This window comes from Bradysia coprophila, unplaced genomic scaffold, assembly GCF_014529535.1.
Source record: "Bradysia coprophila strain Holo2 unplaced genomic scaffold, BU_Bcop_v1 contig_350, whole genome shotgun sequence".
Lineage (NCBI taxonomy): Eukaryota > Metazoa > Arthropoda > Insecta > Diptera > Sciaridae > Bradysia > Bradysia coprophila.
This window is the reverse complement of record NW_023503608.1, coordinates 5,294,511-5,313,678: the sequence shown is the minus strand read 5'-3', so window position 1 is coordinate 5,313,678 and position 19,168 is coordinate 5,294,511. Positions and strand designations below refer to the sequence as shown.

General features: G+C 34.1%; 1 protein-coding gene and 1 long non-coding RNA gene across 2 annotated transcripts in view; one reads left to right on the top strand and one right to left on the bottom strand.

Annotated features, from left to right (window-relative positions):
- Positions 1-19,168, top strand: part of LOC119080497 — a 46,804-nt gene that overhangs the window by 19,979 nt on the left and 7,657 nt on the right. The window lies entirely within an intron of this gene.
- Positions 586-17,923, bottom strand: LOC119080574. Its single transcript, XR_005088344.1, has 3 exons — positions 17,594-17,923; positions 17,458-17,549; positions 586-961 (listed from the first exon to the last, which is right to left on the bottom strand). It is a non-coding gene; the product is annotated as an uncharacterized LOC119080574 (long non-coding RNA).

Sequence of the window (19,168 nt, the reverse complement as noted above, 5' to 3'; positions counted from 1 at the left end):
TTTTTTAGTGGTCTAAAAAAATCAAAGAATTTTGGATTTTCCATATATTTTCAGATTTTCATGTGGGGTCAGGAATTTTTTAGACCATTAAAATCGTCTGAAAATTTTGAGAAAAAAATTATTATGGAGTCGTCATGTGGTCCCAATATTCTATGTGGAAAATGTCGAAATTGTACCAAACGAGAATGACTTCCAGATTTATCGAGTTTAAACAGACAAGACAAGCAGTAAAATAATCTCATTTTACATAGCGAGTAATATTACAATTGTCGTACAAAAAAGTTAGCTCTACATCAAACCTAGTGAAGTGATACCAGAATGTTGTGTTTGGTATCATTAGAAAGGTAAGCGAAACGCCCATAACCTGTTGGTTTTTAACCAATACTACCTGAAAATGTAGGATAGGTAAACTTTGTGAAACCTCTTCAAAAAACACTCGGTTGACCGTTTTTTAGGAATAAAATTTAGTTTTTGTGGTAGTTAAAAGAATGTAGATCTATGAGAATAGCCAATAGGAAACACATTTGGTCGAAGTGAATGTACACAATTAATAGGATCAAACAAAAATGTTGGTCACAAATTTTAATTAATATGCAAACGATTCAAACAATATTTTTGTCTATTTATTTGAGCAAAATGCCATTGTATTTAAAATATGCAAATTCACTTTGTAATATAAATTTCAAAAAGAAATTTCTCGAAAGATTATCATCCATCCGAATCATTTAAACGAAACGTTTTATCCGAATTGTAATTATAAAATGGAGATAACATATTGTACATTAACTTTTAATGCCATACATTAACAGCAAATTAATTACAGTCATTTTGAAAACACCTCCTAAACGGCTCACTTCCACAATTTCCATATTAATTCAAAAGCAATTGTTAAATACATACCCAGGTAGAGATGAGGTGGAAATGTGTAACTCAAATAGGTAATACTCTCGTGTATACAACGCTATAAATAAACAAAAGTTGCATTCAAATTCTAATAAACATATTTTCATTTTGTATGAAAACAATTTAGTGTGAACGAAAATATCCCATGCCTCGAACGACTATTATAACATAGGTAGATTAGATAGGTATTACTCTATGGGAGAACATTCAAACGAATTCCCACGTTTGCATTTTAAACTGTCAGATAATTCAGTTATTGCATCTATAATGTACTTAATCGCATATAATTTAACTATTCTGATATAAATTATTTGGCCCCATTAACAACATGAAATTAATTAATTTATTTACGTTTCATGTAACAAATGTTCGATAAAATTCCATGTTACATCAATAAATGTATCATGTGCATATCATTCGATAAATTAATGATATCAACAGGTCGTTGATTCAATTTTAAGGGAATTGCAACAAGGACTACTACAGTGGTACTAATGGAATGTAGTCGGCTGGGATTATCCTGAATTTAAATTGAGATTCAGATGAATGAACACGCACAAAAGTAGAGAGAATTACATCCTCCGTTAAATAAGGGTAAAATCGATGAGAATTGAGACATTGACGGTATATATTTAGTGGACACGTGAGTCTGTGACGAAATTCGTATCGGAATAGTTTTGATTCTTGAATAACAATTTTTGTCCTTAAAATTTTTAACCATGCAGTAACTGACGAAATCTAACGGTTTTGTTTAAAGTACCTCGTAGTGTTTGCTACAAAATCGTTTACTTCATTTGTTAGATCATACGTTGCTCATGAAACAATACAAGTCTTATTCATAATGGTCGATTCTTGTTTTTGTTCCTTTGTTGTTTTCTTCTCAATTTTTTTTTATTGTATTTTTGTCTTAGTAACACAACTATTCCTGATATGTTTACTTGATGTCTAATTTTAACTGTCCTTCCAAACTTAATGTAAACATCTCAGTATCTGGTGTGGGCATTTTACATGTCTTTATTAAATGCAACTTTTTCAATACTGTTGTTGAGAATTTTAATGTTTCTCTTTGAATTGCCGATATTGATACTTCTACAAACATTGGTGACTGGAAGGGATATTCTCCCCGCACTAGTGGTGCCAGACACCGCCGTTCTACTTCTACTGAGAAATAAACATTTATTTAGGGCTGTTGCCCGTTCAGCTTTCAAGTTTATTCTGATCTAATTGTTCGTACAGCAGCTCTATTTAAACAACTTTCTGAGCCTACCCTAATTGACTTCCTTGATGTTTCATTTCTGTGCAGTGGAAACACTCGTCAGTGGCAGTTATAATATTTCGAACAACTGTTTAATTGTCCCATAAGCGATACAGCACACCATGTGAATGGACTCAACCTTGTGCGTCACATCTTTCGGTAATGTATCGCATAGAAAAATCTGATTGTCTCTAGTGTTTGCAAAATCTTTTACTTCATTTGTTTCAACGCTGATTCTTCCATATAAGAAAGTTTATAGAAGATGGCTAGACGTTTCTGAAAGTTTGAGTCAATCAAATTGTATAGCACACAAGTAACTCCTGACAATAGACACTCCACTGTCACCAGGTAGATTATTCGTAAATTAACTATTGACAGATTTCCATCACAATTAAATTTATATGAAAGCGAACCTTTTACAACAATATATTCAAATCTCATATATATCCAATCGTGTGTTACCGTAACACATTTGAACCCGCGTGCAATTATTGGATTATCCACTTTCACTTTATGCGCATTAAATCGGTAATCTCTCATATGCCGAATGCTTTTCTACCGGCGTTTTTCGTTACGTTTCACACACATGATGTATGTATACATGCATGCAGAGCTGTTTACGTTGAAGATTTTTTCCTCATACCATTTTCATTCAATCTTCTCGTATTGGTTTTGGATGACTTAAATTACACGAACATTGAATTTATTTATTTACTACGTTTTTTTCTCGCAAATAAGTAAAGATCTCTGTATCGATGAAAGTAAAAGTTGTAAATTTTTTTGCTTTTCTGGTATACAATGCGTGTAGTTTATGATGTGCGTAATTTGATCACATCACCAAGTGGTTCTCGTTGTATTGATTATCTCTTTTCGAGCGGAGCTAATAATTTATTGACAAGTTTATATAGAAACTGAGTGTATTTGAGTTGAATGAACAGCGTTCACACAATAAATGTGTGTACCATCCATTTGATAATTTGAGAACAATTTAATTTGCTAAAGTTGTTTAAGTTAAGCATTCGATTTTCCTTAAACTTTTCTTTTATATGTTATTTGAATCCCAGCCACCCACTGACCTCATTTTCGCACATATCTTCTTACCACACCATACACCATCTAGTTTATTCTTCACATAAACTTTATATTCATTTATTTCACCTCATTCATTATCTGGCAAAACACTCAACCGAATCGAGTCAATCACCAAGACCATCCTGCATAACTTACTTTACGTAAAGAGATAAATCGTCTGATCTGCAGACCCCCGATTCAATTTGTTTTTTGGTCTCTATTTATGACCGAAAACAATTCATCCGACCTACACTAAAATATAAACAAGAATTTACCACCCACTCTAGCAGCAACGGTGTCTCTGTATAAGATCGAATAGTTTTATAAGCATTCCATCGACGGGTAAAGTGAGGAAATTACTTAGTGTGTTGTAATTAGATCCAATATCTGTTCAATTAAATTGCATTTAAAATGTCGGTTTCAGAGAGAAGAAACTAAATAAAACCTTCCTTGACACACCCGATATAATAAGGTAGTGCTTATGTGTTCAGGTGTTTCACTGTATTTTCAGTTCGAATTTCTGTTCATCTGTACTAATACAACCGACTGTAACCACATTTGAAAATGTATAGTACGAGACGAGAACTTTAAACTTAAATGTGTTTAACCTAAGAGCGCTCTCTATACCGCTTCATGTAGGATGTGCATTCCTAACCCATTCGTGTGTTACATAAGTGCTTCAACCACACCACTGATACGGCCATATAAATGTGCACGAATAACCAGATGGACTGTTTGCATGACCATGTTTTCGGATGAGTATACGTCTGATTTTAAACGATTCGTCATTAATGATAATTAATATGTTCGTTGGCTAAACGCTCAGCTCGCAGATTCAGTCGTCTAATGTCTAGCGATTATTTTTTGGTAATATGACCATATTAATACACACGACCAGCATTAAATTGTTAAATGGTTTCACAACTTGTTTCGAACGTGTACACACACAACGTTTTGATTGATGTTTGCTATAATTTTCTTGATTTTAACAAAGTTTAGTTTGAAGAGTAAACCATTATTGCCACACACGTCTCACAGCAGTATTATTTTTCGCTGTTTTTTTTTAAACCTAAGTGGCACATTTATTTGAAGAATGGTTTATGATGCCAATTAAAAAGAAAAGACGCGAGAATTGTTGTCGGTCTTGAGTAAGATACCCCGAACGACAACGATCGGTAAAGAGATGATAAAGGATACCGATAGGAACAATCCAATAAAAGATTTTCCACCTTTCAACTGAATGAATGGAATTTAAGAGAAGTCAATTAGCAAATGAATACGTTTGAGAGTCATAACCATTTTATACTCATTATAACAATAATGATGACGTAACTTTACCGACAATTACCATCGAACTCGTAAATATTTTCTTCGTTCTTCATTGTTATGCATAATAAGTCTATCGACAGAAGCTCATATTCTATTCAAAAATTGTACTTTCCTTTCGTGTGTTAACCATGAACGTACTGCAAAATTTCAGATGAAACAACAACAATAAACCATTCAATTTTGTAATATTTTCGGCACCATGTGGATCACTCCGTTTGTTTTTTTGTTTTTTTTTTTTTTTAAATACGTGAACTTTGAGCTTATACTTTACACGATCATTTGAATTTTCATGCCTTTATTAAAACTTTTGTTTCTCGGATGAGTGCGTGGTCAGTGCAAACTATGTAAAAATGATTCGGAAGATTCAATTATACACAGGCATAGATAGACAATATAACCATGTGTACACATCACACGAAATGAGGCTTTTTTTCTTCACAGTTGGAAATGGGTAATTAACAGCATATTTTATGTCTTATTATCGGAATGAGAAATACCTCCTCTCATGTTGTCTGTTATGAAATTCCTAACTAGCTGGATTGTGCACGGTTGAATAAAAAAAAAAAATATTTTTTTTTGTGTACGTAATGAGTTGTTTGATGTAGAACAACAAATTGACAAAGATATGAGCCATACATTGTACATTATATACACAAGTTGTTATCGAATTGTTACAAAATGTTTATTTCAATTTCTTTTATCATGCGTTTGGTACGTATAACGAATGTTTTTCACTCATAAAAATGGAGAAGTTGAACGATTCTCTTTTTATTTCCTTAATTATGAATGCACGTATGATTGCTGCCAGGGAATTTTGCCGGGGTTCATTCCGATAAATCAGATATTTTGTAGACAACGAAACTGCTTGCATACAAGCATAGTAAATAACTCATCCCACAATTTCTTCAAAATGTTATTTTATTGAGGAAACTAAATATAATTTCCATTTTCCTGCTTTTGACTTATTGGCGCATGCGAGGGGTAAGCTTATGCTAGAAATATTCCTATGACAGGTAACCGATGACCTGTAAACAAATTTTTCAGGTAAACTGTTTCCGCGTTTCGAGGAAAATTAGGTCAGATCAAGACATGTGTCAGGTAAACCTCACATTGTTATTAGGTTAATCTGACTGATGATACTGTTGTCTAACTTTTGGCACAACCTGTATTTAAAATTTCAAATAGATTTTTTGCTGGCCAAGACAATCTTTATAATAATAATGATATAAAACTTTGAAAAGTACAGTTTACGTGTGAACTTTGCTGATCCGAGGCGAAGCCGAGATCAATATTCACACGAAATCGTGATTTTTCATTTTTATCCACAGTTTTGTAATGCTGTGATTTGTCATTTAGTTTCATTCATTAATGAAGTGAAATGAAATGAGAAGAGTCTGCGTATCACTAATATGTAACAATTCGAAAGAGCTACTTTCCCAAACCAATCTTCTTGTTTTCCCTCGTAATGTAATGCGCCGTTTTCGACCCTAGAGGAAATCAAAAACATGTAATGATGTTTCATCGTGAAGCCATGATGGGATCTTGTTTTCTACAACATTTTCACAATTTGTACAAAGTATGTCTCGTCATATAAGGCTCGAAATCGGTCAAAACCGATGTCAAAAATGTCTTTACCTGGAACTTCAGGTTTTTATTTTTGAAGAGGCATGACCTGCAGGTCATTTCTGTCGGGCTGCAGGTTGACCTGAAATTTTCATACAAATTTTCAGGTATACCTGCCATGCCATATGCCAGATCAGTTCTGACTGTCAGTTCAAAATGGTTGAAATCCAGGTTCAGATCATAAAAGGTTTCAGGTAAATCCAGGTCAGGTTCAGGTAATCCTGTTCCGAGCCTTACCTACGACATGGCTTTCTGGTAAAAATCGATTTAAAGATTGTCTTGGTCAGAAACAAGTCACTCAATTCTACGATTCTAGATAGTTTGCAATCTTTTCAAATGGCTCACCGAATCCTGTCCGATTTGTAATTTCACTGGAAGTTGATCATTTCTATCGTTTATTGGAAAGAAGTCGTAACTTACAGTTTCTTACCCCTCGTGTACAGATTGCGCCTAGGTACGAGAAATACGAAACAAAAACATGAAATTCATAAAGTATATAATTATAGTCAATTGGAGGGTTGAAAGTACATAAGTATAAGAACGTTGGAGTACATATAAGCAACGCTATTCAGTGCCCTTCTACAACATTTTCTTTATAACATTAGTACAACTATCTTAATAAGCTTAGTATCCTCTTCATAGCCGTTATAAGAGTCGCAATATGCAGTCTGAACAGATTTTGTAGATATTCTACATTTATATATACTTCTACACCACATTATATCGTTTCATTCCGAGGTATTTTTTTCGCAAAGGTATGTGATATAAATTGTTATGTGAATGTTTACGATATACGATATTATTATACACAAAAAGTGAATCTTGTTTCAGCGGCTAACTTCTATTATAAAATCATACAAAAAAATGAATAAATAATTTTCAATCGAATTCAAGTTTTTCTATACATCTTTGCCTCGATGCATTCAACATTTATTCGACCTTCAGGTCATTGCAAACTTTATACTCTTTTTTCTTCTCTAATGACAATCGAATGGCATGCAAAAGATTTGTTTAAAAATTTAAAGAAAAGAAAACATCGAATCGAAAATAAATAAGCCATCAAATCGATGCTGACGTGGTTGTACAACGTCGTATTAGAAAGGCTTGGAAGATTATTAAGTTTGGCATAAGATGTCTGATGTCATATGCATTCGAATCAAATATAAAACACTCCCAATGGCATAGCAACTTATTTTGAAAGTTTGTACAGACGTTTTCTAAGAAATTCGTTATTACAATTTCCAACTGCTCATGTTCACATATTTATGCTAAGATCTTGTTTCAGAAATTCTTCCGAACAATAGTAGATCACTGTTAAGGATGTTAAGAGAGCCAATAGGAGCCAATGTTTACGTAGCGTCGACAGATTGTAGCGATATATGACTTAAGTATATTGACGTAATTTGATCAGTAAGATAGCAATCACTTCAACTTACATTAATTCACAAAGGCATTCATAACATGTCCGCTTCTTAACAATTTTTTTAGGTGATTTCCTTGGTGATTTTGCAGTTTACTGTAAAAGGTAAATGTAATGACGATTAATTCTATATAATCTGGTCACCACTTCCCATATCTTTCCAAAAAAGCGCTGGAACGTAACGAAACTTTTTGTTTTTCTAGCGAGTTTTGCAATTGTATGTTTCGCGAATACGAATATATAATGTAAGAAGGAAGAAAATTCAGGTATTAGCAAATAAAATCAATGGAGTCTTTTCAAATAGCAAGACAGTGGATTGAAACGACGACGTTATTGCTGTTAGTTGGTATCACATCCGATGCAAATGTCTCTGCTACTGTGAATACTGTCTGAGAGGCTCAATCTGAAGTTGACATGTTTGTAGTTCTAACCACTTACATGGTGTTTTCGGAAACAGAGGCGTAATGCATCGCATCTAGCCAGTGATACCGACTAACAACTATCGCACCATTTGAAAAGACAAGATTGAAACTTTTCCAAGTCCTGAAATTTGTCCTTTGAGAGTTATAAACACATTCTTCCTTGTTAAAGCCAGGTTATGCTCTCTAACATCTTTGCGATATATGCGACCATAACCTGGTCTTAAGTAAATAAGTGCATATCAAGCGTCAAAAATAGGCTTCTAAGTCACTTAAGCATGTTGGAAGTTGTGGGGGTTTTCAATGGAAGGAGAGTTTCGCCCTTTTTTCATTAAACTCCAACAAAGTCAAGAAGTTTTAGGTAGTAAGCTGTGACCCACCCTTCTACCTCCTTTCGTTACGTAGCGAAAAATGCAAATGAAGAAAAGAAATTTTTAGTGGTTTTCGTTGATGGCACGTAGCCGTGTGCCGTTGATTCATCATGAGTTTCATGGTGCCGTGATAAGTTCCACACTCGTGAGTTCATCTTTCGATAAAGTTTGGCACCGATGAACATCATCTGTCGAATGGCACATCATTGACTTCGCCGACTTTAAACTTCTAGTTTTGAGTGTCATTCAAAGAAATTCAAATTTTTGCGCCTACCACTGACCCTATAACATTACGTCGCATTTGTGAAACCCACCCCTGACTCTTGTGCGTTACCCGTTACATACTTTATATGGACATCCCCTTATACCTCATACCACTCTAACCACAAGAAGAAGTAGGTCTTACTCTTTAAGTCATTGAATACAGATTACGGTACATCAGAAACTTAAATGTAAAAAACATTACAAAAATTTAAAAAAAAATGTTCACCTTAGCACTATATGGTCGACAAGGTGAATAAGATGCATAGATTATTATTGGAATAGTGTATATTCCATTTAAAAAAATTGATTGAAATTCAAAGGTTAAATTAATTATCATGCATAACAGTGAGGCAAAGTTCTTAAGCGTATCGTAATTAGTAATTCATACGGCAATTTCTCTAAATTGATTGCTCATTTGACTAAAATGCGGCGATTCGTTTGTGTACATGCCTATTTCACGCTTAATAAATAAAATGAAAGAAAAAATCACTTACAGGTGAAAAACCACTCCATACACACCGCACTCTACACACGCAAAAGCTAATAAATTTATCATCAGTCAGGTCATTTTAATCGCATGCCATTTATCATGGCAGCAAAATGGTCTTACATTTTATAATTCTTAATGAATGTGACCGGAATGCTATCTTGATTTGCTGTCATGAAGAGTTTTCCTTGATTAACTACATTTTAACATCATCAATGATGAATTTTGTATTCCATGCGGTTGTCGAACGACAACGTGATTATTTCGTCTTAATAAAAAGGAACTGGAAATCCGTTTCTAAGTAACATAAATTACCATCAAAGTAAGTACCATCAGATTCGACCTATAAAATATTTTCGAAAAAGTCTCTTAACTTCCGTTGTCGCCCGACCGAAAATTCCTAACATTTTATAATAAATAATTGATATGCAATGCAACACGAGTGTCGCAAATTACGCCAATATGCTGTCATGTTGTAAAAGAATATTTTTCAACCGAAACACATACCCATCATAATTCATATGATGATACGACCGCATTACATATTTCTTTTCGGAGTATCACGTTATTCTTATAAATTTAAGTTCTTTTTATAAAAGGCATTTCGATGTCGTATCACATTTTTGTTAAAGTTAAAGAAAACCCATAAAGAACTCTGCGCTCAGTTTAATGTATGTGACCACACTGACCGTATGGAATACCCGCAAAAATTAAATCGATTGAATGCTTATTTCTTTAAAATTTTTATTCGATCGTTTGATCTTGATTGCATCAATTTACTGTTGTAGTTCTATAACAGTTAACTGAGAAGAAGAAATTCTGAACTGCAGCCAGTTCTTTGCTCATTGACATTACGTACAAAGTAACGACACAAGATTATCGCATGTCTAAGTATCCAATTATGATAGAAATTGGTTGTCTGAATTTAACTTAAAAGAAAATCGGACCCATTTGTTCGCGCCATACTAAATAATTTGTCAAGATGAAGTGATTAACGTCTTGCAAGAAAAGATATGACCAAAAGAAGCATGAAATACGGTTCCTGATTTATCTTATTAGAATGCTGTTAAATTTACAGTCCTCAGTATCAGCGTTCAGTCAGGTCGTTTTTATCCTTTCAGAAATAGCAAGCACGTCGAGGTTTAATCGATGATGAATAATCATTAAGTTTATTTACGTTGTTCTTTAAAGCATACGGTAGTGTTTGACAAAAAATCTTGTACTTCATTTGTTATAATATTCATCTCACTGAATAAAATTACATTCCTCCGTAGGAAGGCGTCTATTCTTGCGTCGCTGTCGATAATATATGATTATCTATCGCTATGCCATAGTTAATAATAGTATTTTTCATCCTGGAGTACCAAAAAAGTTACATTCACTCATCAAATTTAGTACCAGAAGAGCAACATTCTCCCCTACTCTTTTCTCTCAATTTTCATTCCCGCTTCTGTCATTTTCGATCCTATGTTTATTATTTCCCAGATGTGTCAAGTCGTTGTATGCACGCGAATATAAATTTTTAAGTGTTTTGTGACAATACATTCATAAGGATTTCTTTCGGCACTCAGACTCCCCTACGCTCCGCTTCGCGGAGCTCCGTTCCATCCTCGGACGTTATCACCACCTGGGTCGAAAACACACCGTTTTGATTGGTATGTAACATACTATTATACCACTCACCATCCTAATATGCCAAATTTGCAAAACAATGTAGCAACTCGATGCAAAGTACTTTATAAGGCTCTGGATGTGTAATTATGACACCTCGATTGCATAAATAACTATTACATGACAGGGATCAAAAGATGAAAAGAAGACTTTTTGTGTAATTTTTCTTGATCAGAGCGTAGCGGAGGTGAATAAACACACGAAAACGAGACTTTTCATTTTTATCCCCAGTTATGTAATGGATTTTCCATGTTGAGGGTGTCGAAAGTAGTGCTTGAAACATGAAAAGTACGGTTTTCAACGCATGTAGCATGTAAAATTATTTCTGGAAGAATTTGGTCCTTGTGCATGAATAGTAGATTATTCACCTCTGTCCACATGTTTATTTAGACACTTGGGGAGTTATTGCATGAGCCGAAGGCGAATGTTATAACGCCAAGTGTCTAAATAAACATTTGGACAGAGGTGAATACGCTATTTTATCTACCGACGGCGAAATAATAGCACTTTTTCACTGCTATTATTTCACCTAGGTAGATAAATAACTTTATCTCCTGCAAGCTGATATTTCATACATTACGCGTTTCTGCATATAAACACAAACACATACATAACCACAGCCTATACGATTGGATAATTCACACATAACCCACCTAGGGTAAATTTACTTTCCATCTACATATTTGAAAAAAAAAAATCACCGAACGACGGAAGCGAACACGGGACCAGCAGCATATCAACCAAACATGCTGACCACTACGCCAACAAATCACATAACGCGATGCAATTGGTGTCGGTAGTAGTTCGTTAGTCACTTCTACATCGATCAAATAATCAGAGTAGTCGGAATGATGTGATTTGAACGAAATGTTGAGGTGGACAGTATATGTGTGTGAGTAAGTAAATAAAGGATTCTCTGTATGATGTTTTTTTTTCGTTGTGAACGCGTTTTAAAACAACATGCTTAATTAATTAATTTTAAATCCAAATTTTTGTGGTTATGTCGCTAATGTATGAAATATCAGCTTGCAGGAGATAAAACATTGTTCTACCTTGGTGTATATTTCTCGAATCACTTCTTATGTACAATTGTATATACACTCGCTGGCGCTCGTTATATACAATTGTACATACGAAGTTATTCTCGAAATATACACCAAGGTAGAAAATGTACTATTATCTGTCTAGAACGATAATCTCGAGCTTATCCCTCTAGGGAGTTTTTGTTTATCTCGATATATCTGTTCTCGACAGATAAAATATGATATGCACCTATTGCCAGACTGTTATTTTGACGTGTAGGCATTATGACCCACGCCTTCAGCTAGGGCAATAATGTCCTGCACGTCAAAATACCAATCTTGGCAACAGGTGCATAATATATATTACGTATCTGTTGAGGCACTACCAACATGTTACCAAAAAAAAAGGTTTTGAAAACAGTTGTTGGATGACTGCATTAAGAAAACTATCGGGAACATAAGATCAAAAAAAATCGAACTTATTTACTTGCACCTTTCAGATTTTAATGAAACACCATCTCTTGAAGTGCTTCGTTGAACTTATTTAAATTTCGAACTGCATTTACTTGCAATTAAAATCTGCGATGGACACTGTCTTCGTAAGTCAACAGCAAGTTTAACGATAAATTGTACAATTTATTTTAACGATAAGCTAAATTTCAAAAATATTTCTTATAAAATTTGCTATGCAATATTCCATTATTCCTCGACGAAAATAAAGAAAATTTCAATCAGCATTCAGATGCAGATGATTATTTTACCATTTTCTAAAGAATTATCTTCGAAGTCGAAATGTGTATTTTGTATTTGCAGAGTTTCTTTTTGGTCGGATTAATTTTACGATAAAATATAGAATTACTGTTGTTAGTTTGTTGGCATTTTTTTCTTTACTTAAAGAAAGAATTATTTATGCTTTCCATACTCTTTTATAAGTATTTTGTGTATAAAATGCGATACGAAAATGTGTTTTTATTGTGTTTTTTAAATATTTAAATTCCATGTTAAAACTAGACAGTTTTCGGTAAAAATTATGTTTGGACTGAATGAAGATGATTAGAATGGGAATTTTTGTTGTTTGAATTAATCAGATAGGAATATTCAGTTCAGTAATTCTTTCTTTTCGGTATTTAAAGTAAATATACGAATTAGGTGAATGTAACAGTACCGGTGAATGTGATGTTTTATAAACGATTTAGCGAATGGAAGGCATTCTTCCGTGTCCATGATATTGTCATCAATTATCTTTAGTGCTGTGGACTTTAATCTGTGTAAAGTTCTCTCTTGTTTTATTTAATTTTTGAACGGAAGATATATTTTCGCCCAGTGTATCAACAGCTTAGTAATAACCATAAATAAAGTCGGCGTACAGAGATGAAATGTTTGCAGATCAATAAATTTACAGTGCAAAAAAATTAACGCTGAGCTCTGTACTTAATCATTATCATCGATCGCTACAATGTTTTGATCGTTATTAAAATGTGAATCTAGTACATCTAGGAAATCATCAATTTTGTGGAGCTGCCAATAAGTAACTTCTAGTAATTGTTTTGATAGTTATGTTCAGTGCCCCTTTTAGCTTTTGGGCGCCATCAGGCAATTGGAAAAACAGGCGCCAATTTAGTAAAGCTAAATTTTTTTTAAGGACCTCGGGCGCCATTTTTTTCTGCTCCACTTCAGGCGCCCCGGGCATTGGCCCATTTGGCCCATATGGAAAAGGCGGCACTGGTTATGCTGATAATATGCTTACTGTCTGTGAAGGGTTGTACACTACACAACACTTCCTACCGAGTGATTCTTTTAAAAGCAGTCTACCGAAATTTTTCTAGTGCACGGAATTATTCGTAGAGGAATTGAGTGTGAAATTTACACTTCTGACGTAAATTCATTGTGTGACACTACCCATGCATGTTTAGGGAACCGCTACAAGTTCCCCGAAATAGTCACTTTTTAACTTTTTTCAAACTGCTCATATCTCAGTGTGGATGAAATGTGAACCCAATAAGACCTCATCTGCCCTAAAAATGAATAAGACCATATGGCCCAAAAGTATATGCAATTTACCTATCTAAGGACACCTCACACGACCTTGTACATTTCGTGTGCCAGGAGAAATTTCAATAAGAAAAGTGCATGATGTTTTCGGTTTTCAATCACCTCCCATTAGCTAGGTACATACAAAAATGTCCACTGAGAAATCCCTCACTACAACTACAGATTTAGTAACGAAGAAGCCAAAATGAAGATTACCGTAGATGTCATCGGATAATGAATCATTTCCGTGGCTGCTTACCAGTAGATTATTTTACGTAATTGTTTGGGCATTGTTCAAACATCCTAATCATCAAAATGAGAATATCCAAGCAAGGATATAGTCAGTCCACGAAATGAGGTTTTGAAAACGGTGTAGCAAAGTGGACTTTAAGTATTTTATATTGAGACCAAGAACTGTATAAAACAACCACCTGAATTTCAATTTATTGCTACACACCTTCCCTCACCTCTGCACCACCTATTGACATGAAAGTTGACATCGATGGATTTATTTATTCATAATGCTATTCCAACCATTTCAACAATGTAATATAACCCATTTTTCCGGTCGTGTTACATCGATAATTGATTGATACTGTGATATACATGATTGATGAACTTTTATTAGGAGACGCATTTATTCTACTACAATGCTCGCTGTCGTTATTCCAGAAAAGCAAGAGACACTGGTTATAGAGTAGGGTGTAGCGTTTTGCAACCTTTTTTTAATTTTTTAAGGCCTGCGGGTAGGTTCGATGCAGAATGGTCCACTGAACACGAAAATACAAAAAAAAATTTAAGTTCGAAGCTCCCATGCGCACCTCTGAAAACCGACTTTTTTGGTCCCAAAGCCATAGTGAGATTAGTTCTGCCGGCTGTGCGGAAAAATATATCTTAAGTGTATATGATAATTAATCGTAGAGACCGTGGCTTCAATTTGGCATACTTTAAAATTTAAAAAAAATTTGAGTCACCGTTGGACAATTACAAAAAGTGCTCCCGACCATGACTTTTTCAGAATTTTTTTGGACTTAGAGCTTTCTAAAATATGTGACTGGAAAGGAATATAGTCGTGTCGTAGCTCATTTTAAAGGGAATTTCAAGAGCTTTCAAACGAATATAGACTCGACGTAAAGATTCACCGGGTTGCAGATTCGATGACCTTCTAGTGAGTAGAAAATGGTACGAGAAAAACCATATTTTTTTAATTTTTCACAGAATTTATACAAAAACGGTTCCAAATTGTTCTTAGTATTGCTGGCGTTAATAATGCAGCAATTCTGGGAAGAAATAACCGACTCTTGGGGTAACTTTAACTCGTATCTTTAAGATAATCGAAAAATCATCAAACCGACAATTTTTTTTTGAAATTTCACCTTACATCGCTCATTTTTTCCCAGGATTGCTGCATTATTAACGCCAACAATACTAAGAACAATCTGAAACCGTTTTTGTATAAATTCTGTGAAAAATTAAAAAAATATGGTTTTTCTCGTACCATTTTCTACTCACTAGAAGGTCATCGAATCTGCAACCCGGTGAATCTTTACGTCGAGTCTATATTCGTTTGAAAGCTCTTGAAATTCCCTTTAAAATGAGCTACACGACACGACTATATTCCTTTCCAGTCACATATTTTAGAAAGCTCTAAGTCCAAAAAAATTCTGAAAAAGTCATGGTCGGGAGCACTTTTTGTAATTGTCCAACGGTGACTCAATTTTTTTTAAATTTTAAAGTATGCCAAATTGAAGCCACGGTCTCTACGATTAATTATCATATACACTTAAGATATATTTTTCCGCACAGCCGGCAGAACTAATCTCACTATGGCTTTGGGACCAAAAAAGTCGGTTTTCAGAGGTGCGCATGGGAGCTTCGAACTTTAAAAAAAATAATTTTGTATTTTCGTGTTCAGTGGACCATTCTGCATCGAACCTACCCGCAGGCCTTAAAAAATTAAAAAATGGTTGCAAAACGCTACACCCTATTATAGAGAGAGTATCGCATTTCAAAAGTATGAAAACAACCAGACCGACTAAAGTGACTTAAATCGAATCGTCTCAATGTGATAAAATCGTAAGGTTATTATATTGAACGTAGGAAGAAGTTTGTGTGAGCGCAGAAATAGACCAAACGAGTTGGTTCGATTGATTTATTTCAATTGCAAATTCGTTGATTTTTTCCCTCTTTTATTCATTTCATTTTGTATTATTATCAAAGTGTAATGCAATACATTGACACAATGATATACGTCGATAGAAAATTGTAATTCAAGGTTTTCAGAAATTCTCCGATTAAAGGTACATTATTCAGCTATACAAATTAAAAGCCTACACTTCATCATAAATTCTCGGTGTTCAGCCACAATATTTCTTTGGGTATGATGAACCTCAAACGTTTCAATGCTTCAATGTGTATAACAACACCTCTCTTGGGTGTCTCGCTTGCAGCCATTAATATGAAATAATTTCAATAATATAAATTAAGTAACTAGCCGGAGGCTGTTTTCGTTTGAAATTATGAAAGGAAATAAAAAGAAAGAAAGAAGGAAAAAAATAGATCTCACTGATGGATGGGAAGCAGCAGATTCATTTATTTATTCAATAATTTTTGTGGTCAATTCTTCTTCATCGGCAATCAATAATGATGAAAGGTTTTTCGCAGTGCAAATAATTATTTTCGGATATTTTCTTTGTAATTCGAACTCTCCGATAATTTTATTTTTTTTGATCGTATCGCAAATAGACAGGAGAATTAATTTGCTGTTGTAGTATTCGATATTCGATCTGATAAGCAACATTCAATGATATCGTATTAAAAGTGATTTACAAAACTTCAATAGCTACTTAGTAAAATATTTTGATGAATATATTGTACTGTAGTAGTAGGGTACAAGGCAGCATCATAGCCCTACGTTAGTGAAGGGCCGTGACGCAAGTCCGTTCACACTGAAAAATTTGACACAAAATATTTTCGCTGGACTGAGGAACATATATACACGAACTTTTTGACTTTTCCCCCTTTGCTCCTACTACCCCCAAAGTATTTAATTCGTATTTTGGGCGTACATACGAGTTCAACGAGCCACTTGTGACGCAAATTTTTTTTGTTACAATTTTCTTCCTAAAATCTTTCTGGTAAGTTTTTTGTTGATAAAACTTTCGCGTACCTCATCAGCTGCCATTTGTGACGTATATCTTTTTGCGTGTCGAATCTCTAAGCGTCACCTACACCGGCATCAGTTCTTTTGTAAGTGGATAACAGGACTTGCGTCACACCTCTACTGTAAGTGGTTTGGACGATCGCTTATTCCCATTTTTTTACCATCTATACGAGGAGCAAAGATCTGCTGCTACTTCGTGATTAGTGATTCACGGGTAGTTTCAGGCTTAATCCGTGTATATATTTGTCTTAATGTCTTCGTCATCTTAAACTCTTAAACCTTCAGCAGAAGTCAAACAATTTTTGGCAAACTAAAGAATTGTATTCTTCGTTAAATCAACACGTTGTACATGGCTAAGCACAGCAGTGGTCGATTTTTCTTGTGCAAATTTTTAATTGAATATCATCTCTTCCAAAACAGATTTGTACCGACGTCTGCACAAAAACGTGAAAAATCCTTGAATAAAAGCCATAATTCACCGCCAAATGTCTTGCGTCTATCCAATCAATTATCATAAAAACTTCTCAAATAAATGAAAAATCTTGTCGTTCCGTTTTCATTCACCTGTTTCTTCTTCCATCGTTCTCAATAGCTTAATGAATCATTTCTAATCCCCAGACAGTGTGTGAGAAACCACTAAACACCTAAATTGTGCGTTTTTTTATAAACATTGCAAAGTAATTTTTTCATTTACATTTTCACACCGTACCGACGACGACGGTTATTTCTTTTTTTTTACAAGATACCATCTATATAACCATTACCAATACAACTGCGTATAAATTAAGATCAGGGTTAAATGAATTACCGATTAATGTCTTAAATTAAATGCTAAAGTCGACGCAACAATGAATTTAAATTGTTTCAGCTCACCTCTTATATTTATAGCTGATGGTAGATCATGGGTGTACCACTTTACCTTAAAAATTGTCGTAAAATACCATCGATTTTAGGCAATTGCCGAAGACAATTAAAAGTTACTATTAGAGAAAATCGTTGTTGCTGAAAACTATAATATTCAGAAAATTAAAAAACGAGTCGATCATTTTGAACGACATTCAACAGGGCTGGTACAAAAATCAAAAATGTACTCAGCGACAATAAAAATTGTTCTAAGTTACACCCTGTGTGGTAGACGCTTCCCAGAGAACGCTTAGACTTTAATTTTAGAGAGTATCTCATCAGTCACCAAGATAGAGATTTTTTTCGAAGTTTATAAAAAATTAGAGAAAAAAAACTTGTTTTCAACAAACAAAACATTAACACAATTTTTTGCTCATTAATGTCTCTATTATACGAATACGAAAGATATTGAAAATTGTAATCAATGATATTGAATATTAAATTACACTATACACTAGTTTAACATTCCCGATTCGGTATGCATTAATATTATGTGGTTTGGTGAACCATTATCTATGATTTATCTCGGAAATTATCAGGGCTCTGAACTTGAATCTTTTGTTATACGAATTTAATGGGCGTGAATTGGATGTTGTTTTTTCTTCTCTCTGTAAACTTTTTCGACTGAACATACGCTCATTTTCGTCGTGGATTGTATTATGATGATTGATCTCAATATTACTTCTTTTTTTTAATTCGGTGCGGCATTGAATGAGTATAGGTACTTTTGTTAGTGGTATCAATTACCAACATGTGGTTTTCTTTTATTTAATTTTAAAATTTTCTATGCGTGAAATCACAGTTGAAATCGTCCATCTGTGAAAACTGGTATTTTAAATTCAAGAAGATCAGAAGAAGTGTTTTAGAAGTAGCTTATCAGCTTGAAACTAAATCGAAAAGTTTTAACACATAAAATCGTTTCGCTTAAACAATACACCTATGGAAGAGTGGAACAGGTCTAGACAATTGAAACTTGCTAAAGTATCAAGCGGACTTTTTCGTATATAAAAACAATTGAATAGTAAATCTTTCTTGCATCTACACCTGATGATGTCTGGACCGATTCAGAAAAATAAATTCAGAATAAAGAAAAACCGACGAAAAGAAAATCCGGTGCTTCGATATAGCTGTTGTTGAAGAAATTTATTAGTGTGATGCTATCGATAGTTGTTTGGAGTGTAACAAAAATAATAGTCGAAGACTGAAAACGTCTTTTGGTAAAACTACCACATGTAT